The following is a 24721-nucleotide window of genomic DNA, read 5'->3' on the forward strand; positions in this document are numbered from 1 at the left end:
TACTGCTCAGGAAGATCTACCTATGTCATATAAATTATCTTAACCCAGCTAAGTCCACTACTTTATATGTACCCATTCTCAAATTAATCTCCAGTTCCCTAGAGAATCAGAATTGTAATAACCTACTGGATGAAACTTACCAAAGGATATTTGAAACTCTAAGTAGATCGTTTCCCTTCTGTCCTCTTTCCCATTTTTATACCTGTATATTTTCTTTAAAGAAAAACTGCGATGCATTAGACAGACTTGTTTTCCCCTAAAAGGTTGTTTGCTTTGTGGGCTCAGAGTAGCCTGTCCACAAACCCAGAGAATCATCCTGAGGGCATACACCCCCAGGCATCTTTCCTTCTGCCCAGGAGTCAACTGGTGAGCCCTTACACAGTGAACTAAGTGGGAATTGCCATGTGCTCCTTTTTTTATATGTATATTTTTTATTGGAGTTTGATTTGCCATGTGCTCCTTCTGACCTCTTCTAGAATATTCCAGATCTAGATGGCCAATTTTGGATCACAGTGGGCTCCATTCCCATCATTTCAGCCTGAGCCCACAGGAACCCCAGTCCTTGTCAGGAAGTCCAAATTTCTCATGACCCCAGAGGTATAAAGATTCTGCCTCTGTGGCTGCTGTTCTCACAAAGCAGCCATGATTCATGGAGTGTCTCTTTATTAGCAAAATAAAAAGGACAGATAGAGTCCTCTTGAACAAACCACATTTGCCTCTGGGTTTCCCTGGGACTGTGTCATCAGCCTGACTCTCCATACCAAAGAGAGAGAGGAGTGAGGAAAGAACATAGTTGAGTGGTTCCTATATGCCAGACTTCTCAGTCTGGTCTGCATTTGAAGGTAGGTTATATCTCATTTACATGCACCCCACTCTCAAGAGCAAATGAATTCAAATCCTCCTTTTTCCACCCCCTCCAGGGGAAAGAAACACTCTTTACCTCCTCTTCTTCCTCTCTCCAGGCTCATAAACCCAGGGGGCCTCAAATGGGGTGTCTAATAGCCTGACCCTTGTGCCTAAGGCAGGGAGTTTAAACCTATACATGTGACAAGACATCTTCTCCCCTCAAAAGTATATGACATTTAATTCTCTTTATCTTGACTTCTACAATAATTGTTTCCCGGCACATAGGAAGGCTTAATAGACAGAAACAATTTCTTTTTTATAATGACAGTAAAATGTTAGAATCTATACATGGGTGATCAGTTCTATTGAATTTATGGTTCTATTTACAGCGAAAATAAAATCTAATATAGTCCCCAAAGAACTAGGCTGCCTCAGGTAGCAATTGCATCAAACCTGAAATATGAGTAGGTTATGTTTATTGTTTTAAACGAACACCTGACTCCAGGGGCCTACTCAACAACAGACATGTTTGAGATTAATGGGGATGCTTCCTCATATAAACAGTGAAAACTCCAACATAAATATTGTGGTTCTGACCTCCAGATTCCTTGTAGAAAGAGACAACTGTGTTCCTGCCACCCCTGTGAAACTGGTCACGCCAGGGGTCTGAGTAGATGGTGATTCATCTTTTACCTGCCAGGGCTGAAATGACTATGCCAGTACCAATCTGTCCCACAGGGGTAAGTCTTTCACTGTTGTTTTTAGAAAAGTGCCCACCAAGGCAAATCATCACAGAGTTTTCTGTCACCCCGGGACCCGCACCAAGAGAGACTATAGGTTCATGGCAGCTTGCTTTTAAGATCCTTCCTGTGCCCTAGCTTTCCCTTGCACTCTGAGAACCTGCCGGGGTCTCAGTTTTTTTCATATGTCAGATGAAGGAGTCAGACGAGACAGGTGCAACTCAGATTTTAATGTGTACACAAGTCACCTGGGGATCGTGTTGAATTGCAGATTCAAACTCCATAGGTTTGGGGTAAGACCCAAAATTTTGTGCTTCTAGCAAGGTCTCAGGGGGATGCTGACGCTGCTCTTGGTCCATGGACACACTTAGAGCAGCAAGGAGTTAGATGACTTCTAAAGACACTTCCAGTGTTGCAGTTTTTTTCTATTCAAAATGATGCAAAAAGGTAAAGTAACACAGGCCGCAACACAATACAGAAAAGCTAAAGATCTAAAGACTGAAGTCCCTTAACTGTAACCCAGTTCAGCAGACTGTCTAATCTGCTTTGGCCAGGACTGCTAAGAGTTTAGTTTAAAAAAGCACATAGGACCTCCAATGACACATTTCTTCACCTTTTTTTTTCCATGAGCAATTAAGATGAAATCTTTTTTTTTTTTTTTTTTTAGAATGCTGCTGGCTCAGGAAAACTCAACAATTAGCCCCTAACTCAGACATCCTAAGGCTGAACTATTATCCAGACAGGGAGAGAGAAGTATTTAAAAGTGGTAAGTATCCCAATTTAAAATAAAATCTGTAACTCTCAAAGAGCAGGAAAAATTGTTCCCCTTCTTCTACCTTAAGTTTGGGCTGAAAGGAATGGTTAGCAGGAGGAAAAGTAACTGATCTGAATGAGTTTGGTAATGATAAAGCTGGCACTCAGCTTTCTTCGAGGAGTGAGAGCCTGGCTTCTGCTACTGGTGAGAATATATCGGAAGTTAACCACCTGGGACAGATGACTATTGTTTTGTAATAACCCCAGAGAGAGTAAGTCATTCTTCCCTCCATAATTCACAAGAAAGAGGTAGAAAAGGACTGCATTTTGGTGCCTTCTGGGGGAAATTTGTAAATCCTGGAATGGTGCCAAGACCCACATCTTCAGAACTGGCTGGGGGGATAAAGGGAGTATGGGACAGAGGAAAGAGGTTGTAAGAGTGTGTGAAGTGCATTAGCACATATACTTCACAGCTGTCTCCAGAGTTCATCTGTCTAATGCGTGAAGACATGCCAATACCTTCCTGCTCAGACTAGTGTCACCAAGGTGCCCAGGAAAGGCCTGCAGACTTAGTGTGCCTGGAGCTTGTGGCAATGAGAGCCAGGCTTCAACTTCTGCTGGAAATATCTTTTCAACCAGCAACTAGGCTTTTCCCTGGCTTGGTGTACACACCAGGTGTGGTTATGCCACCTGCCAAGCCCTCAGTGTCCTGGTTTCTTAATTTCTCAGTCCTCTCCTCATCCCAACTGGAACTCCATGCTGGCCTTGCTTTAACCCCCTTTTAAGGCCTTCCCCTTCCTTCTGGGCTAGCTGACTAATGAAATAAAGGGATCTAAACTAATGGATAGCATATGTAATAACATCCCTTCTAGGAATAGCTTGCATTTGAACAAGGCTTTTGAACACCCCCAAATAGTGACTCAGATAATAAAATACAATGAACAAGTAGAAGAAACACAATGGCAGAAACTAACTGAAGAGCCTCTTGTCTACTCATCCCACCTGGAGGACTGGGTTGATGATATTGGCCCAGATTTTGGCCAAGTTACACTGAACCTAGGTTTCTGAGTCAGTGTTACTTTTCAGTGTGGCTGGTTTTATCACTGCTGTATGCTGTTGACTTGAGAGGGCTACAGGTAGGTGACTGCAGGGTAAGGCACTGGTCAAAGCATCTGCAGATGTCCTTGACTCTGCAGGGTAAGGCACTGGTCAGAGCACCTGCAGAGTTCTTGACTCTGCTTTTCATTAGTTGTGAGATCTTGGACAAGTCACCTCACTTCTCACCAGCTGTGAGATCTTGGACAAGCCACCTTACTTCTTTGTACCTGGTTCTCATTTCTGAATGGAAGAGGCTGAACTGGGTGAAAAGTTTCCAAAGGTTTTGTTCACTTTATTTTTCTCAAGGGAAACCCCTTCTTTAGAAGTAATCTTACACAGAATTCTGATTCGCAAAGCAGATCAAAGCACTGTTTGTTCAGGTGCCACCAGATGCTTTGTAACAAGTCTCAAAATTTCTATAGCTTAATAATCCAACATAGTAATTCTCAGTTAGCTTTCTATTCCATGGTGATGCAGGGACCCAGGGGTTCATTCTATCTTGTGGCTCTGTAATACTTTAAGTAGTGGTTCTCAACTGGGGGTCGTTTTGTCCACCCTCTCCCCCCTAACTGGGGGACACTTGACAACACATGGAGACATTTTTGTTTGCTATAACTAGAGGCAGGTACTAGAGGCTTTGAGTGGGTAGAGGCCAGGGATGCTGCTAAACATTCTACAATGCACAAGATAGGCTTCCCTAACTAAGAATTATTCAGCCCCAAATTCTAATAGTGTTGAGCTTAAGAAACTTTGGTGTAGGTCCTTGAATTCTGCCAACAGGAGGAAAAGAGCACCAAGGAGCACTGCATGGGAAGCTTTGATGGTCAGATCTAAAGTGCACACATAACTTCTACTGACATTTCATGAACTAAAACTTAGTTATGTGGCCTAATTCTGTGTGTGTGTATGTGTGCACGTGGGCAAGTGGGAGGTGTGGGGGTGTGGTGTGGGAGAGATGTGAGCTCTGACTGAGTAGCTATTTCCCAGAAACAAATCTATGCTACACAAGGGGGGGACCATGAAGAGCTGGTGGACATCTGCCTGTCTGCTACCCAGAGTCTCCTCAGCCGAACCCACTTAGTAATAAAGATGACAAATTATGGAATGAAGTGAACCAGACAGTGGTAAGGTGAAATCACATAAAGCCTTGGTACCCAAAGGGTGGCAGCACCAGGGAATCTACAAAGGACTCCTTGGTGTTCATAAAAAGCACGGTGAGAGCAAACCTGAACTACCTGCTGGATGCCATAATCACATAGAAAGTCTCACACAAAGACATGGAAATCCACCTGAAAATAATAAATCCATGGAAGTGATATAAACATTTATCCAGTATAGAACTGCATTTCACACTGAGAGGAAGAGGAGGCTGGGCTACAGCTCTTGGAAGATTCTCTTTTTCCATTTGAAGAGCAAAAATGAATACAGTCAAATACAATAATGGGACAAGAAAGACATGGTGGATTTAACCTATTTCCTCTCAGGCCAGGACACAGCAATCATTCTTTTCCACAGTTACTATCCCTAATCAGACAGTGGCCCAGTTTCAGAGGCCACAGGCACTCAGAAACACAAATGAAAGGATATACAAATTGTGTTAGGTTTTCAGAGGAAAGCTCAATGAAGTAAGTCAAAGTATTTGAACCTCGACCTATTTCTGCTTCTGACAAGCAAGACTTATGGGGAGAATCACTTCTCTGGGGCCTTGGTACACTCATTAGCAAAATGTGGAAACGGGCCTGGAGCAGTGGTTTGCAAATTGTGTCCTGGGGAACCCACTGGAGCTCAAATGGAGCAAGCCAACGGAAAGTCCCCATGTCCAATTCCACTTTTGGCTGTCTGACATACCACAACTCAGTGTGAAATTTGGTTTAAATAAAGGATTCTATGGCTAAACAACATTTAAACCACTCCCCCAGCAGACATCACTATACATCTCCAATTCTAATATTCCATGACTAATTCTCATGACTAGAACAATTTTATTACTATTTTTTAAAAGATCTTATTTATTTAATCGAGAGAGAGAGAGAGAAGAGAGGGGCAGAGACATTAGGCAGAGGGAGAAGCAGGCCCCCTGCAAGGACCCCAATGCGGGACTCGATCCCAGACCTCCTCGTGATCACACCCTGAGCTGAAGGCAGTCACTCAACCGCTGAGCCACCGAGGTGTCCCATGATTAAAACAATTTTAGTAAAGGCCTCCATTCGTCCCACTGTAAGACAATTTTTCACCTCCAAAGTACCAGTAAAAATGCAAAATTAGGTTGTTCTAATCCCTTAATTCTATCTATGTGTCTGTTAGGAAGTCTTAAAGTTAGTCTCATTCATGTAGAAGATACAATGAAACCCCTCATGGCCTGGAGAGAAGAATCTTGGTAGATTCCAAATAATTGTTAGTTAAATTTAATTTTTATATATCAAATGTAGATAACCTTAATCTCAAGAATCTCTAATAAATTTGATTTTTAGTGTGACCTCTGACAGTTGTTCTCAAGCCCAGCACCTGCTATTATCAGCCACGCTGCTTTGATAGGGTTAAGGGATCCTTTCTCTTGTACTAAAATGTGAGGGGACACTCCATGCCAATTGCTCCACTGCAATGAACTTTTAGAATAACCCAACACAACAGTAATCTTGTTTTTCCATTAGGAATCAATATCTGCTTCCATTCATGGTGGCTATTCTTCCTGTGACCTTGTACCTACATACCTTGTGTCATTGGTTGATGCCATTCCTGAGCTATAAGCCCCCTGAGAACAAAACAGAGCCCCCTCAGTATCTAGCATGGTTCTTTGTATACAACAGATACCAAATTAATAACTAAACATTAGTGTAGACACATGTGACAAAGACCAATAGGTGTAAATCAAACTGTTTAATTCCATTACTTACTAACATTTGAATGTCTGTGCAAGTCAGTCATATCTTATTGTATAAACAAAATAAGCATCTAGGAACTCCCCAAGTAGGAACTTTTGCTCCAATATTCAACAGCAAAGATTACTTCCTACTTTTTCACTTGGACACAATCATTGCCAGTGGAGCTCCCGTTGGTGTCTGTCCCTTCTCGTTATTAATAGGCATCGCCATTCTCCTCCACAAACAAACCACTGAGATTACAAATGTAAATCTTGTTACCTTTAGCCACCCCTCCGACTGTGCCTGCAAAAATACCAAAAATAACCAAGTCCAAAGAGATCACTGTGGACCCACAGGGAAACGCTGATCCCTGCAACTGGAGCATATGACTGGCCCTCATCTGGTTCAGACAGTCTCTCAAGCCAGTGATGGAAAGTTTGTTGGAGAGTCAAGTGCCTGGCAGCAGGGGCTAATGCTTTATGGACTGGTAAAAGTCTCAAAACTGAAGCACACCCTCCATTGCAATTCTGCTTGCTACTCTGTCTCTTCTCTCTACACATGAACACCTTGAGGCAGGAATCATGTGTATCTTGTTCAGTCTTAGGTCCCAAGGTCTTAGTACAATGCCTAGCACATGGTAATTGTTGAACGACTGGATGATGAAAGGCATATAAAGTCATCTGGTGAGCCATTTATTAATGTGACATATAACCATTTTTGTTGTGATGACAATCTGATTCTCTAATAGAGGTGAAAAATGTAATATAGCTCAAGATCATATAGCTTTCTGTGGTCATTAGTATTTAAAAGTTTCCTTCCCCAAATTTAATACTTTTCAGAAACAAGAATAATTCTGGAGAAGTTCATACTAAATGATCTAGGGAAAGATCAGTGTACTCCAGACGTTTTGTAAGCCAAGTCAACCTGCATTTATTCATTGAAATAAAAATCTGACAGACTAACATTCGGCGCTTCAATGGACAGTCACTGAACGGATCACTGCTTTGTTTTGTCAATATGTATGTTTTATTTAAAAAGCATTACTCCATGGCACTTTTATAGGCTACGGAACGCTGATAATATGAGGGTCCAGTGTAATAACTAATGCTCACAAGATTCCTAAGTCAAGAAGCGAAGCATTGGCTAGGCCCTTTTACTGAGGCAGGGATATATTTACATTTTTTCTTATCCAGGGATGCCTGGGTGGCTCAGCGTTTGAGTGTTTGCCTTTGGCTCAGGACGTAATCCCAGGGTCCAGGAATTGGATCCCACATTAGGCTCCCTGCACGGAGCTTGCTTCTCCCTCTGCCTGTGTCTCTGACTCTCTCTCTTTATGTCTCATGAATAAATAAATAAAATCTTTTTCTTTTAAATTTTCTGATCCAGAAAACTGGCCAGCATTTATAAGGTTATGTTTTAGCTACCTGTTCACCAGGTGATTGGGTAACATCTCCTTCTACGTCAATGCTGGTAAAGATAGAGTACCATAGTAATAGTGAGAGCTTCACGCAACATGCCTTTACTGAGCACCAGACAAAAGTCAGAAACCATCTAGGCACTAGATGTCAAAGTGAGTAAGACAAGGTTCCTACTTTCAAAGAGATCACAGTCCAACACTGAGGAAAGCTGTTTGTTGGACAGCTAGAATGCCATGACAGGCCCACGGTGACCAGTGGGGTAGAGGAAGTGCTGTCAGCATATAGGAGGAAGGATGTAATTAATTCTGTAGAAGTAGGGTTTACACAATGAGAGATCACTTCATGATTGTTAGAATGGCCATCATCAAAAAGAGGAGATAAAAAATGCTGGCAAGGATGTGCAGAAAAGGGAAACCTTGCCCACTGTTGGTGGGATTATAAACTGTTGTAGCCACAATGGAACACTATGGAGGATCCTCAAAAAATTAAATGTAGAATTATAGGATCCAGCAATTTCATTTCTGGGACTATATCCAAAGAAATATATATATATATATAAAATGAAAGCTCATTCAGTCATAAAAACTGAGGAAATTCTGCCATTTTTGGCAACATGGATAGAACTTGAGGGCACTATGCTAAGTGACATAAGTCAGACAGGGAAAGACAAATACCATATGATCTCACTTATATGTGGAATCAAAAAAAAAAAAAAAAACCAAAAAGCCAACAAAAAAAAAATTCAAACTCTTAGAAAAAGAGATCAGATTTGTGGTTTCCAGAGGCAGGGAGTGGGAAGAGGGGGACTTTGAGGAATGTGGTCAAAAGGTACAGAATTCCAGCTATAAGATAAGTACTGGGATACTAAGAATGTGATGTTCAACATGGTGACAACAGCCAACACCACTGTATGATACACAGGAAAGTTGTTAAGAGAGTAAATCCTTATTTCTCACCATAAGGAGAATTTTTTTTTCATTTCTTTTTATTGTATCTACATGAAAGGATGAATGTTAATTAAACCTACTGTGGTAATCATTTCACAATATACGTAAGTCAAAACCATCATGCTGTACACCTTAAACATATACAGTGATGTATATCAATTCTATGTCAGTGAAATTAGAAAATATAAAAAGAAGTAGGATTAAACCTGAGAAGTAAGATTAAACCTGGATGGTGGAGCAGGGGAGAGAATCTAGACTTTGGGAATACCAAAAACTAACAAACAGAAGAAAAAAGAAGGCTGTATCCTGTTCATGGAATGGTCACAAGCCCTGTGCAACTGCAGCTTGGCTGTGTGGGAGGTTGGGGTGGGTAGGATGATGGGATATAAGGCCCAAGAGATAATAGAATGATATTATAATGTTGTAATGATAATAATATTATCATCTAAAAAGCCATACTAACATAATTGGCCTTCAGTGGCCTCACCACAAGGGACTTTCCATGAGGAGAATGACCAGCGGCTCTGCCAAAGGGTGACTCAAGGGGCTTTATGCTCTTCTTCCCAACCAAATATCTATCAGAAAAAAACACAATTAAAATAAAACAAAACATGTTTCCCCTGCAAACACACATTCAAGAGAAGTTCCCTAGTCTTTTTCTTTAATGCTATTCCTAAATATATAGAAATGTAGGAGCCACCTCTGAGGTTTCCATTTTCCAGAAGGATGTGTATGGATAAAGCCAAATGTGTCTAGAATAAAGTCAGACCTAGGAGGTGGCTTGGCTTCTTTTTTCAGTCACAGCACCAAACCAAAGATAAATGGAGTAATGAGGGATACAGAGGTCACTGAAAGGAAAACTGTCTGAGAAGCTTGTCTTGGATTCAGTCTTGGAGGGCAGGGATCTTGTCAATTAGCTCCAGACTCCCTGTGGCACAAGCTGTATTTATTGGCAGTAAAATAACTGAGAACCAATTGTGTCACCCCAGGCAGTGCTAAATTAGATGTACTGTGCATCTTCCATAGCTATTAATAGTAAAGAGCCTGGAGCCATTAGAAATATGTCCATGTAATAAGGAAATGAAGTGCTCTTAAATGTGTAAAACATCATTATCTGTCATCTATAGGCAACTAGATAGAAAAACACAGTTTAAGAGCATCTTCAGAAAGAATGAATATTCCTGTGAAGACCCTAGGTCTATAATAAACTGGAGACTGAATGAAATCCTGGTTCTGACTTCTAGGCAGTGGCTAAAAGAAAAGAAGCAAATGCAAAAGAAAATGTATATGAATGCACAAGAGCACCAACAAGTGAATGTATTAGTGGTGATTCTTTAAAAAACAAAGTCCGAGGCAAATTGCTGCAAATGAACTGATTAAGGAATATTTAAGCAAGAGTGCTGCTTGGTAGACTCTGTAAAATATAGCCTATAAAACAGAAAAATGCCTGCCAATTTAAGCTAATTATTGGCTTTTTGCTATATCCAAAGCTAATACATTATATCTAAAAGTAGGCACATGATCACTTTTAACAAAATCAGATACTGTGATGCTATAAGCCAATTTGGCCTACATCTTCTATGTCGCTTCTTTCATTTTTATTTGAGGAAAAAAATGTGATCTTGCAAACAGCAGCCATAAGTCAAACAGGACAAATTATACATTTGCAAAGGAAATTGCAGATGACGGTATTGATTTTTTAAAAAAAATCTAGCCACCTTTGTAGAAACAAATGTGTCTATCATTCACATATATGAATCATATTTAAATAATGTTTGCAAAGAAGTTTAAAATTGTTGAGGTATTATTTAAATCATAAGCATGCTTTATTATAACATTTATTACTTATGGTACAATGTCAGATTGGTGGATATAAAAAACTTAATCGTTGATCATAGTACTTAAAGAGCTACTCTTCAAAATTATGAAAATAATTTAAATATATACTAACAATATACTAAAACAAGGTCGTTCATGTCTTTTACATAATAAAAGGCATTAATGCTACACAGTGACTAAGGCATTATTACAGAGTGGTGAGATCTAGTGACTAGAGTGACAGGCTACCATATTTTTATATTTTTAGTTCTATTTGTGTGTCTGCCTACAGTCTCAGAGGTTCTAAAAAGGCATATTCAAATTTATTTCCAAATCATCATTTGTTTTGCCTTTTCTAATTTTAGTGGGCACAAATCTTTCTGGCTCACTCGGGTCTCTGACACTCAGTTGTGTACGGGGGCTGTCTGGTCAGTGTAATCAGATCAGCGACCAACCCTGAGGAGGGCTGTAGCCTGCAGCCAGCTAGGCCCACAGGAAGGTGTTGCACACATAGTTCCATCCACAGCAGACACTGCTTCTTACCTTCCTCACAGCCACCCCTTTTCCTTTTTTCTAACACAGGGTTCCTTGATCTCGGCACTGTTGGCATTTTGGCTAGATAAATCTTTGTTGAGGGGACTGCGTGATACGATATTAAGCATTTCTGGCCTCTACACGTTAAATGCCAATAGTAACTCTTTCCCTAGCCGCTAGGTGTAACAACCAAAAATATCTCCAGACATTACCAAATGCCCTTTGCATTAGGGATAGGAAGGAGAAATCACCCTGGATGATACCCACTCTTCTTCCAGAACCTTGTTTATGATCTTGTCCCCATCATTTTCTGAGCATCCACCAGCTGTAAGGGCAGTGGCTTCTATTCCCAGCCAAAGAAGCTGTATCTTTATTGGTTATGCGATCTGCTAACACTGGTTCAGCTGGTTAAAAAAAAAATGTCACGAGAGACCAGGCTCTTTCAACTCTGCTATCTTTGGATGTGGCATCCTATTGCTTATTGCCTCATGGTCACAAGATGGCTATTACAACCCCAGACATCGTGTCTGCCCTTCAAGGCAGGAAGACAAGGAAACAGGCTGTACCAATGATCATCCTCTTATTCTTGTTCCTTTTATACAGAAACAAATATGTCCCAGGAGGCCCCCAGCATATTTCCACTATGTCTCATTGACCATAACTGGGTTGCATGGCTAGCCTTGGCTGCCAGAGAATCTGGCAGAGCAAATATCTGGTTTTCTAGAAACTTTGATAATAGGAAGCAAGGAAGCAGTGGAATTGAAATAGCTATTGGATCAATCCACCATGTTTATCCAGAGGAGGGAAGGAGAAAGGAAAGAAAGAATAGGAAGGGGCTGGAAGGAGGACAAGAAAAGGAAAATTATCTATAATCATTATTAATTACTATATCAAAAAAACCCAAAGTTTTCATACACAGCTCTCCCCAGGGTGTTTCCCTAGCCTGTTGATTGGCTATTATAACATACAACAGTTTACTTCAGCATTTACATGAACATGGCATAAACATATAAAATGTATTTAGTGACTGCTTCTTGATAAGGAGTTGTAAGTGTAAGATAAACTGTGTGTCTACTGCATGTAACATAGTACTTGGCACATAGTAGATACTTACTAAACATCCCTTGAATAAATGAATTAAACCAATCCAGACCATTGTGAAAAGAGCACATAACATCTATTCCACAAGGAATCATTAGGATTTCTTTGTTATGAAAACTTATTAAGAATGCAATTTCTGGGCAGCCCGGGTGGTTCAGCAGTTTAGCGCCACCTTCAGCCCAAGGTCTGATCCTGGAGACCTCCAGTTGAGCCCCATGTCGGGATCCCTGCATGGAGCCTGCTCCTCCCTCTGCTTGTGTCTCTGCTTCTCTCTTTCTGTGTCTCTCATGAATAAATAAATAAATAAAATCTTTAAAAAAAAAAAAAAAAAGGAATGTTAAATTCTTAGGCCTCACTCCAGACTTACTAAGTGAGGAGTAGGGGGAGTCAGTAATCTGTGTCATATATTCTAAGGGGTGTGAATGCATGCTGAAGATTCTGAACACAAACACCTCACTATCTCCAACCTTCGTAATTTTAGGGACATGAATATTTTATTTACTACAAAATTTCTTTTCTGGGTTACATTGATCATCTCAAGGCAATACTCTATTCTAAGATCTTATTTAAATTTCCTCAATGTTAAGTTATGAAATATTAAAATGTAAAGAAAAGTACAGAGAAAATACAAAACACCCACGTACATACTCTTAGGATTTAACAACTGTTAATATGTGCCAGAGTTGCTTGCCTGTCTTTTTAAAGTTGTGAGACCTGGCACTATTCTCTCCCAGCCTTCTTCCAACCCTCTCTGACAGATGGTCTCTGTTCCTAGGCATCTTGACCTTTTCCTGCTGCTTCCTTAACGCTAGGCTAAGAGATGGCAAGCATGTGATGGAAGTGCAATGTTCTCCCTGGTGTTCCCCCAGAGGCCTAGTTGCCAGCAATTTCCATCACCTGGAGCTTCATTACGCCTCATCTTAGATTCTGATAGTAGATGCTGAGAATGGGCTTTATATTCAGACACCCATGAGGGAGGGTGATTACTAAAATCACATGCTTCTCATCCAAAATACAACTCTAAATTCTTTTGCCTCTTCTTAAGTTCAAGAGCAAATGTTCTTTCACATAAGACCCACCATTGAGAGAGAAAAGAAGGACGTAAACTCAAGCCAATGGCAATGATGTCAGGCACAGTGAGTTCTAATACTGGCAATACTATGTGGGATACGTTCTCTTTGTACCTTTTATTCCATCTAATGCAGGGAAGAAAATACTACCTGATTCTTAAATACAATTAGGGTTATAAAGTACTTCCACACATACTACCGTTTGATGTGCTACTACCATTTGGTGATAAATGATATCCTTACAGTCTTGTTACCCACTGTGTCCCTAGCACCCAGTATGGTACTTGCTACAATGTGGGCCCCAACTAAGTTTGTGTTAAAGAAATTAATGACAGATGGGGTAACTGGGTGATGGGCATTAAGGAGGGCACATGATGTGATGAGCACTGGATGTTATATGCAACTGATGAATCATTGAAAACTACATCTGAAACTAATGATGTACTACATGTTGGCTAATTGAATTTAAATTTTTAAAAAAAGAAGAAAGAAAGAAATGAATGGCAGAAGGATACCTAAAGTGGCAAGTCCAGAATTTCCAGGAAGAAAGGGCTGGGGTGGCAGTCTTACTGGACTTGAGTTGTTAGAATAGTGCTTCCCGAAGGAGCCGAGGAGACCTGCTCGGTCGGCAAGCTATTTGTTTCCCTCTTGCTCTAATTCCTCTTTTGAGAAAATCTTAGTATGAAAACAATGTCAGCTGAATGAAATAAACAATGAACTTAGTAATGCACTTGATTTACATTCTAGCTCAAGTTCTTTATCTTCTGGCAGACCAGTAACAAAGAGTTCTTGTATTGATCCATGTGGACCACACTTTGGGAGGCCTGGGCCATAAGATCTAGCTTAGAGCTCCACGTGCTGTGAGCAGTTTTTACTTCATAGTATTAGTTTGCAGTTATTTAGAGAAAGTATGGATAGATATTACAGAACCGTGAAAACATCCTTCCCACAAGCCACTGGAGCTTAAGAATTAAACATTTCAAATAATCTTTAATTACAAAATCCTAGAGTAATACTTTGTTTTGCTACTGCACAGGATAGAAATCCTTCCAATGAGTAGTGAAGAAGATAACATTTAAAGGAAATAAGTCTTTGACATTTGTTGGCATGTTAAAAGTTGGTTGCCCTGGTTCTACTTTCATAAAGGTTTTCTTTCAAGTTCCTCCTGTACCTAGCAAATCATGATCTTGGATTGTTCTGGCTCTATTTGGATGAATTGAATTGCTTTATAAAGATTTTCTAATGTCTAATGGTCACCAACCCTTCCCAGCTTTCTCTGGTGCTGTCAGGATAGGAAGGGCCTGGTCTGGGTCTGGGGACTACACTTGGAAAACAACTCTTTTGGGTACTCAACACAGTCTATTAGTGGAGGGCCATCCATTTTATCCAAAAGCAGAATTTTTCCATACTTATCCTGGTAAAGACTTCAGGTTGCCTACCAAATGTCCATGAATACTTCTTTCCCCAGCAGAATGTCAATTTTATTAAGAGCAATAACACACTTAGCCTCAAGAACACTGCATTTTTCAGACTCCTTTCAGCTTTAGATATCTATGTGACATAGTTTTACCAATGAAATTAAGTGGAAGTCGCCAGGTGGTACTTCTAGGAAAGCCTTTTAAAGGAGGTTGGCTGACTTAGTTGGTGTTTTCTACCAACTAGTCTGTCCACTGCAAATTGCCCATTTTCCTCCTTCTTTCCTAGAATGTGGACATGATGCTAGGAGGGGTTTGGGTGACAGCAAATGCTAAAATGCTTGCATGGACAAAGGTGTCTGGGTCCCTGATGACATCACAGGCTGTTATGCCAGCTCTGGACTGTCTACCTATACACCTCTGATTATATGGGAAAAAAAGAAAGCTCTACTTTATGTAAGCCATTATTTTGGGATCCGTGTTATTTGCAGCCAATGAAATTCTTAAATAATACACCTATCATTTTAAGGACCCATGTTAGATGTGGAGATGGAAAATATAAGATATATTTCTTCATGGAGCTTATGGTATAGCTGTGAAGACAGGAAGTAAACACTGCTCCTGGATAAATGTGAGACACAGAGGCCTGAAGGTAAGCAGCCAGAAAACTCCCCAGGCATACTGAGAAGCTATTTTAGAAAGATTTAGATCAGAGAGTATGGGGAGCATGAGACATGAGGTTGAATTTAGAAATCTTGAAGTAAGAGATCCATTTAATCTCATGAAAAAAAAAAGGGATCCTACATGACAAGAGGATGCTGGGAAATCTTCAGGTCTGTAATAGGGATGTAAATGGAGAATTATCTATGGTACAAAAGAGAAATGAGGAGGAACATACATTACAAAAGTCTAAGAAAGGCAATGTCTCAAGAAAGAAGAGAACTGATCCAAAGTTGATATAAAGAGACTGGAAGTCAGCAGTAATGCTGAGTAAGATGAGCCTGTGGTTTTAATGGGGAAGAGCACTAGTTTGCAAACATTTTAAGTTCATGGAGCCCTTATTTTAAGAAAGCATCATAAGAAAAACAGCCCAAAACAGAGCTATTCTGGTTAAATAAGTCAGGGAACCCAAAGGGTCAGCTAGCAACCTCCCCTTTCCTATTGCATCCTGGGACCTCCACAGAGTACCAGCGAGCTTCTGGCACCAACCTATACGGAGAAAATGAAGGTATGGGAGAAAAACTGATGGGTTTAGATACCATGATGTAATTCAGAGGTGAAGGAGAAGAAAAAAAACTTGAGAAAAAGTATTGTTTGGGAATTTGAGACATCCTGAACATGTACTAGGTCTGCTGAACTAGTAACTCTCACACTGACACAGCAAGCTGTTAGACCTCTCAGAAGACCCATGGTCAAAGTGCTCTCCAGATCCAAAAGCATTTAACATAAGTTTGGAGAAGTTATATTTAGAAAAGAAGTCATGGTTCCCAGAATCTGTGGGTTTGCATGAAGAGTCACACAGAAATGCTCCTAAGATTTTCAGCATTCAGTTGTCCTCTGTTCTTGAGAATTAAGAAGTTTCTTTAACTGAGTCTCTTCTCTACTTCCTGTACTAAAGGAATACAATCTATGATATTGACTTTGAATTTTTATACATGTCTGACATTAACAAAAAAATAAAAAGATAAAATTTAGCTTTGAAGATGATGTTCTACAATACTGCTTCTAAAAATTATAAGGCAAACGAGCAGAATTTGATATCTCATTCAAAGTGTGCTAAGAATTTGTGACCACTTTGTTATTTTACAAGATAAAAAATTATATGTTGATACATAGCTTGCATATTAAGCTGTTGATTTGTAAAGTGCCCTGTAATAATTTTTTGTCAATTATTCATAATGTCACTCTGTAAAAGGTTTTCATTTTCCTGCTCATTTTCCAGATAGGAAACCAGAAAACATGCCAAGGTGAAATTCACTAACTATAGTTTAATGATGCTAGCAACTTGCCTGGCCACATTAGCATAGAAACGGAAGTCTCCCGCATTCAAATCTTTCTAAAATTAGCCAACACAGCCACTGTGATGGAAGGAACCATGCATTTCATAAATTTGCCCTGGACAGAATCATAAGTGAGCAGAAACAAGCTTATGCCAACTTTCATCTCTGCTGTTCTGACTGACGTGAAATTTGAAAGGAAGAGCAAGAACAAAAGGACAGGCTCTGAGCAAGGCAATGTAGTACATTCACATTAAAGACAGAGACCCTACTCAGGGAAACAAACAAGGGGCAGTGGAAGGGGAAGTGGGCAGGGGCGGGAATAGGGTGACTGGGTGATGGGCACTGAGGGGGGCACTTGACAGGATGAGCACTGGGTATTATACTATATGTTGGCAAATCGAACTCCAATAAAAAATATACAAAAAAATTTAAGAAAAAAGACAGAGACCCTTTCTTGTGGCTCCTCAACTGCCCACATAATTCAGGAAGTTCTTCTACAAAGAACTTCAATAAAACTCATAAAATATTTTTTAAGATTTCATTTATTTAGTTAGAGAGAAAGAGTGCAAGAGACCATGCACAAGTGGCAGTAAGGGGCAGAAGGAGAGGGAGAAGCAGATTCCGAATGGGGTTTGATTCCAGGACCCCCAGGATTGTGGCCTGAGCTGAAAGCAGAGGCTTAACCACCTGAGCCACCCAGATGACCTAAACTAATAAAAATGTTTAAAGTTTTTTTCAAATGATGTTAATTCAAAGTACCCTCCAACGTCCAATTAGCCATACCCTTGTCACATCTGAAAAGGTCCTCAGACTGAGCCTGTACACAGTCCAGCTCTGGCTGATGTTAGTCAGAGGGACCTGGCACTGCTCTTTGGAGTACATGTCACTGACAGGGCCCTAGGTTTCAGAAAGCCAAAAAGGTGCCACAGGCCTTGGCATCAGCCACCTGCCTACAGAGGAAGACTCACTGTATGTGAAGCCCTCTCTCCTCTGGGCTATTTAATCACTGGAATCACTTCTTTTATGGGACATAGCCCAGATGAACCCCCAGTCAAAGCACTTCCAAGATACAGGGAGACAGCTGCCCACATACAACCAGTACACACCAGCTGACCTGCAGTGTAAATGAACCTAACACAGAACAAATACCTTCCTAGGAGATCATAGTGGCTGTTTTGGCTAATTTTAGGAAATATTTTCTGTAAATAAATGAGAGAGAAGTACAAACGTGTGCAGAGCCTGTGAGGGGGGAAAATGCTACATACTTGTACTAAAGAAAAACTTGTATTAGGCTAGAGTTTTCCTTAAATACAAGGCCACTTGGGGAAGAAAAGGAATATGTGAACCTATGGGTTATTGGAGAACTCTTGAATGTTCTAAACTAAACCATCTCTTAAGCCATGAGAAGACAGAAGATAAAATGGTGAAAGACTTGAAACAATTTCTATGTATGTTGTGTGTGAGTTTTCTCATCGTGTAGCCTTTTATCTTCAAAGATGTGTGAAGGAATGAGTAGAAGACAGGTTATTCTGATTTTCTTTTTTAAGTGGGGCCTTTGGGAGTTAGATAAGTCTATAAATATAGAGTGTGACACCTTCAATAAAAGCAGCAGTGACAATAATCAATCCAGGGCCAGGGTTAGGAAGTCATTTAATGAATAGACCTAGCTCAACAGTTCTCCAAGTGCACCCAGCAGAGTGTTAACACGGTTTACGTGAGACAGGAAAAGATCCGTGGAAAATTGCATTTGAGAAATACTGGATTAAAAGTTTTTTTGGTTTTTGTCTTCTTAAGTTTAAGGTAACTCAGAGCCTTGTATATGTTTTAACATGTGTAGTAGATCTCAGAGAGGGAGATAAAACATGAAGCATTTCCCAAATTTATTTATAAAACCCTTTAATTCCTGGAGAATCTGGTGGGATTAAGGTACCTTGGTTTACGTTTTGGGAAATGCTGAACTAGACAGGACCGGTGAAATGCTATAAAGAAAGAAGGGAGTGAAGGAGAAAGGGAGAAAAGAAATGACAAAATACAAAATCTTAGGTGATTTGAAATCATAGGCATTTTGACTATGACTTAGGTGATTTGAAGTCATATGCATTATGAATATGAATACAACATGGATTGTATTGTATTTCAATGGTATAAAAAGAGAGGGAAGTAGAGGGCATTCTAACTAAACTTTTAAAAAAATACAAATAGTCGTAATTAATAAATTTAAAGAATCATTTATCGTTGTCACCCACAGATCTACCATAGCCTTCTCTTCTGGTCCATTTACTTTTGAAAATAAAACTAAATATAAACAAACAACTAAAAATGAAAATAAAACACACTGTGGTAAACCATGTTAAGGGTTATGAATAATCAATCTCCATCATGGATTTGCCCCTGAAAATTTACTGGACCCAGCCACGCCCCAGGCATCCTTTCTGCATGTCAGCAAACTGAAAATGCCCATTAGTCTTCTCAGTGGTCACTCAAGACTTCCTGGATGCTTTTGGTTACCATGGATCATACCAGAGCCATACCTAACGCTGAGAGCACAGTTTCACGGACTGTTGATGGCAGTACGATGAGGCTGGAGCTGTTTCCTTACATGAATAAGGCAGTATAAACTCAGTGGATATTAAATTCCTCTTTCAAAGGAGTCATGTCTTCCCAACTTGAGTTCCTCCTCTATTGCTACTTCATATTATGTTCTTTTTATTTTCTTACTCTCCTAACTCTTGTGTCCAACTCTGAACTTGTGACCTCTGTGATGCCATTGGTCCTCCAGACCTAGGACTTGTATTGGTTTTGGAAACTTGCGTTTCACTACTGGATGTAAACTTGGCATGTCCTATGATCCAGCTGATTGTGGGGAACCAACCCATGACATCAGCCACTTGGCTAGAACTTGCTCCAGAACAACAGGAGTTTGGGATCCCGGGCCAGAGGGAGTGACTCATTTCCATTCAGTCTTTATCTTTGGGGCAGATCTATCAATCATTACACATAACAGAACTATAGTTATAGGAAAAAGGGAGAAAATCAGGAGTCTAGAAGATTGGAGATCACATTTTGGAGCTGGCCCCTGATGTATTGGAGCAGTATCCATATACATAGCTAGAATAGAGGTCACCAGCCCACAAACTGGTAAGAGCTTGGATGCTGTGGTTAGTGGTGGAGGCTGTGGCAAACTGGCATGTCTGTACCTTGTCCAAACAGCTAATTGCGGCTCGGTTGTTGTTGCTGAGTTGGAAACATAAGCTTAATAATGCTTAGTATTCCTATTTTCAAAAGAAGGTAAAAAAAAATAAAAATCCAGATTTCTATATAAACTTTCTAAAATTTTGGATTGTGAATGGGCCATGGATAATATATATTTCTATGCCAGTTTTCATCCTCTGATCCAGAACATTGAGTAGGAAGATAAATAAGCAGTCTGAGAGGCAGCAGAGCACAGTAGTTAAGACATAAACTTTAGAGCCATATTCCCATGTCCAGATCTTGGCTCCATCACTCACTAGCTCTCCTGCAAACTCTCTTTGCTTCATTTCCTCCTCTGTGAAATGAAAATAATATCAGTACTAATGGGTTTAATGAGCGTTAAATAAATTAGCATCCATAAAGTGCTATTAATAGTATCAGGAATTTAGTTAAGTGTTAAATAAGTGTTTATTTGAAAAGTTCTAAAAAGCACATCCCAGAAAAGCCTGCCCCGGCCAGCTTTGGAACCTCCCGGATGGCAGATACATTAAAACTTCTCATTCAGGTTTAAGCTCACCAGGATGGAAAGACATTTTGGAGTAAGAAATTCTGCAAAACAGGTGGGGATAAATGAGGGAACTTCGATACAACATTTTTGGTGGCAGTAAAATATCTCAGCATGAAAATCTGCTGGTTTTACATGGAAATGAGATTAATCTCTAATAGCATAATAAAAAAGGAACACAATTTACATAAACATTTTTAAAATAAGAAATACCTAAGTACAGCTTTGCGCATTTCTCATAACTTTGCTGTGACTTAGTACTTATCTTAACATTAGTTTTCCCTAACAGGGACAAATAGAAAACCCTTTCAGTATTTTGGGAAGAGTCAAAGACTGGTCACACGTCTTGTTCCTTGCTCCCTGGGATTGATGCCACATGACTAAAAGAAAACTTTTTCCAGCTTTCTCTGATAGTTCATACCTTTAAAAAAGACATTAATAATAGTAGATCTTTGTTAAGCATTTGCTATTTATCAAGTACTCAGTTAAAACTTTTCATATTATTTCATTAAATCTTCACAATCTGATATGGCAGGACTCTTGTTATTCTCACCTTGTAGATGAGAAAGTGAACGTACAGATAGGAAAGTCAAGTCCGTAAGTCCTCATAGCTGCTCAGCAGTGGTAGTGTTGGGTTCAAATCCAACTAGGTCGACCCTGGAGCCTGCTACTCCACCAATTCATGCTTGGCTTCTCAAAACTTCCACTAAGCTCCTCAACCCCTTACTCCAATAGCCTTCTCATTGCCTTTCATCAAGGTGTGAGGTGTGACTTGGAAGAATTGGAGCACATCTGTCATTCGTGACTATTTTTTTCTCAATTCTGAGGTTTTTCTTTGACCAACCAGATTTATTCACTCAATCTGGATATTGGTTCTGTAACTGTAGGGATGAAGTTTCCTTCCATTTGTCAGCTTGGCCTCTGCCAAAGACTTGTTTTGAATTTTTAGAAATTTTTAGAGAGATTGGATCTCCTCCCCCACTTTTTTTTTTGAAATGCCTTAAAACTATGTTTCTCACTTTAAAAAAAAAAAAAAAAAAAAGCAGGCTTCCTCTATCATCTGCTTCTTCCCACCAGCCAGGAGGATTTAGGCTAGTGTTGCATTCTGTGGTGGGTATTAGAAATTTAGAGAGGACACCTTAAGAGGGCAGCTTCCTGTTGCTCCATGGCAATGGAATTTTAAATTCCTTATCAGTCCACATATATTAATTCATGTTAAGTAGCCATTAAGTGCTTTAAAAAACACAAAAATATTTTAAGGAGATTGAAGTAACTCTAACATGCAGGAGGATAGAGAACTGAACTATGCTAATCAGCAATCAGAATGCCCCTTAAATCAAAAAGTATTATATATATTTTGAACGCATTTTCACATTATTGTAATCCCAATTAATCTCAATTGACCTTATAAGACACATGAAGCAAGTCTACTTATTGCCTTATGGTGGCTTAGGAGCCACTTGAGCTTTTTGCTTCAAGTCATTTGTGAAGGCTATGAAGCTCCAGTCTCTTTCCAAGAGGCTAACACAGTGAGTGAAAATGCATCTACTTTTATACATGGATATCAACAACCAACAAGAAAACAGAACTATGACCAACAAAAACCAGCATGCATATTAGGTGCTGGGATGTCAGTGCCGATGAGGGTCAATGGGATTAATTATGAACACCTGCATGGAAGACTGCACTCTTAGATGCTGATGGAATAAAGAGAGCAACCAGAAGACAGAGGTGAGCTAGGCATTTTAAGGTAATAAGAAATAGCTTCTTTATAAGGATTTGATAAGAAAGGCTGTATTGTATATGACCTGATAAAATTATTCTAATTTCCTAGAAGTGAAAAGAGTATTTATAATCTTTATCTATCTTGAATGGAGGACTCGAGATAGAATTGTTCATGGGTTTATCACAAAGATTGGTTGGAGTGATGTATCGCAATGCCTCCCAACTCTCAAGAACTCAACAGACTGGGGCTTTTGGTTTCTCCTGGATCATTGACAGACCTATACACATGTTCATATAAGATTATGTGCATCAATAGCCTACACCCAGTTCTTGATTTTCCAGCATAAAATTTTGAATAATGAAGGTGCTTTTATTCCTTAATTCATCTTAATCAATGAAATTTTTATGATTGTTGCCAATCAGACTTATACCAAAGCATCCACCAAATACAATAGTTTGAATTTCGTTTCCTGTTGTGATTGTTGGGGCTTGGAGTGTGGAAGTCAAATCCTTCTTCCTCAGACTTTGTGCTTATGTGAGGATTTCCGGGGGAATATTCCTAGCCTCTCTCCTCCCTGACTCACTCTCCTAGAGGAGAAGCAGTGTTTTCTCCAATCAGAGCTTTGAGGATAGGAAGCAGGTATATGTAGCCTAAGCCCTTCCTTACTCTTTCTCTCCCCCTCTCTGGGGTATTAACTGCCTACAGAAAGCATACACTCTTGTACTCTTCCAGTCTATGCTTAGGGATGCAGGGCTAATCCCTGTGAGGATCTCTCTCTTTCTCCCCCACTCCTCTTTCTGTTGGTAATAGTAGGTGTGTATTTCCCCCATTAAATCTGAATTCACAGGTTGTGATCTCCAGTATGATAGATAATAGACCTACTGAATATTGGTGAAACAGAAAATAAGATTTTCTCATCCAATCTTATGGCTTTAAATAAAATCTATATACTGATGATTGCTAAATTTATATCTCCAGCTTGGCCCCTCTCCCCTAAACTTCAGACCCATCTGTTCACAAATGCCTGCTCATGCACTTTTGCATGTTTCACTATCTTAAATACAAACTCTATAAGGGAATGGTTTCTTGTGTTTTGCTCACTGCTCTATCTTGAGTAACTAACACAGTGCCTGGCACATTGGGAAAGCGCGATAATTATTTGTTGAGTGACTAAATGACTGTGAAGTAATTTCTCAGAAATTTCTGAAGTAATTTTGAACTTGCAGAAGTAATTTTAAACCTTAATGATTAGAACTTTGATTTCCTTGAACTTTTAACTTTCAAGGGCAAGAGCTTTTGATTTTGGACCTTAATTATGTTGGACTTTAACTTGAGAGTTTTAATTGATAGACTTTTTCTCTGTGAAATTCACAAAAGGAAAAAGTTTATACCAAATTGAAGGCATTGACATATTGTTGGCATTTCATTAATAATTATCTTAATATTGTCATTTAATCTTCCTGCTAAATTTTTGATGAGCCTATTGGGCAATGTGGCACAATTAGGGATGGATTTTCCAGCTTTGAGTAATTTAATTAATGCATCATCTCTGAACTTAGCATTGACATTCATTGTTCACTCACATAATATAGTGTTATCTATTCCTAGGGAATCTGTGCTTAGTCCTTTAAACTAGAGAGCATTTGCAAATTGGAGAGCTAAGTGGCCCCTGTGCACTTTCCTTTTCCTTGTACAGTGTTTAAAATAACACAAAACCAGATTTCTAGCTTTGTCCAAAAGAATCAAAAGATGCAACAACATGGGGACCCTTCCTCTAGACTGTATTAGTGCTGCTTCCTTTAGAAGGGGCAGGTTGTCTCCATTTTACACAGTCCACCTCCAGACATTGAATTGTCACCCATCTGGCTCCTGGAGGTAAGAATGATCCCTGCTCTGAGCCTCTAGCTTTAGAAGTCTTCTTTTGTCTCTACTCCTCCTCATAGGTCAAGGAGTCCAGGAACAGAGGGCATGTGCCAGCATCAAATTTGCATTGACCTTCTTCTAAGTCTGGATTACATTCCAGCCAAGGATCCCAGAATTTCCTGTCCAGCTGTTCTGAGCCTCTTCTAGGACCTAGGTAAGCCCTTGTCTGGGTTGGCTCTCCCAAGGGCAGACCAGCACTGCTACTATGGTTCTTAAGAGCAGGTAAGGCAGCTCTTTAGATGTGTGTGTGTGTGTGTGGGGGGGGGGATGGTTGGTGGCACAAAGATGGAGCTTAAAAATGCAGAACTAGAAAGTTCACATATGTGGTCAGCTCTCCAAAGAAATCTACATCCTAGCCCTATGACTATGTTATCTTACATGGTAAAAGGGATGTTACAGATATGAAGAGGTTAAGGATTTTAGGATGAAAAGATTATCCTGGAGTATCCAGATGGGTCCAATGTAATCACAAGAGTCCTTATAAGAGGGAGGCAGGAGGATCAGGTCAGTGATAGAACATGTGATGGAGACAAGAGATTGGAATGATGACATGAAGGGGACCTGAGCCAAAGAATGTAGGCAGCCTCTAAAATCTAAAAAAAGCAAGGGAATAGAGTGTCCCCTCAGGTCCTCCAGAAGGATGTAGCACTGCTAAGACCTTCAGAATGACAAGATAATAAGTTGGCATTATTTTCTGCCACTAGGTTTGTGACA

General features: G+C 39.8%; 1 protein-coding gene and 1 long non-coding RNA gene across 14 annotated transcripts in view; one reads left to right on the forward strand and one right to left on the reverse strand.

Annotated features, from left to right (window-relative positions):
• The window catches only part of NCALD (neurocalcin delta), a 370180-nt gene that overhangs the window by 103338 nt on the left and 242121 nt on the right, over positions 1–24721 (reverse strand). The window lies entirely within an intron of this gene.
• Positions 1452–24156, forward strand: LOC112662353 (uncharacterized). Its single transcript, XR_003138438.3, has 3 exons — positions 1452–1586; positions 2254–2352; positions 24028–24156. It is a non-coding gene; the product is annotated as an uncharacterized LOC112662353 (long non-coding RNA).

Source organism: Canis lupus, chromosome 13, assembly GCF_003254725.2.
Source record: "Canis lupus dingo isolate Sandy chromosome 13, ASM325472v2, whole genome shotgun sequence".
Classification (NCBI taxonomy): domain Eukaryota; kingdom Metazoa; phylum Chordata; class Mammalia; order Carnivora; family Canidae; genus Canis; species Canis lupus.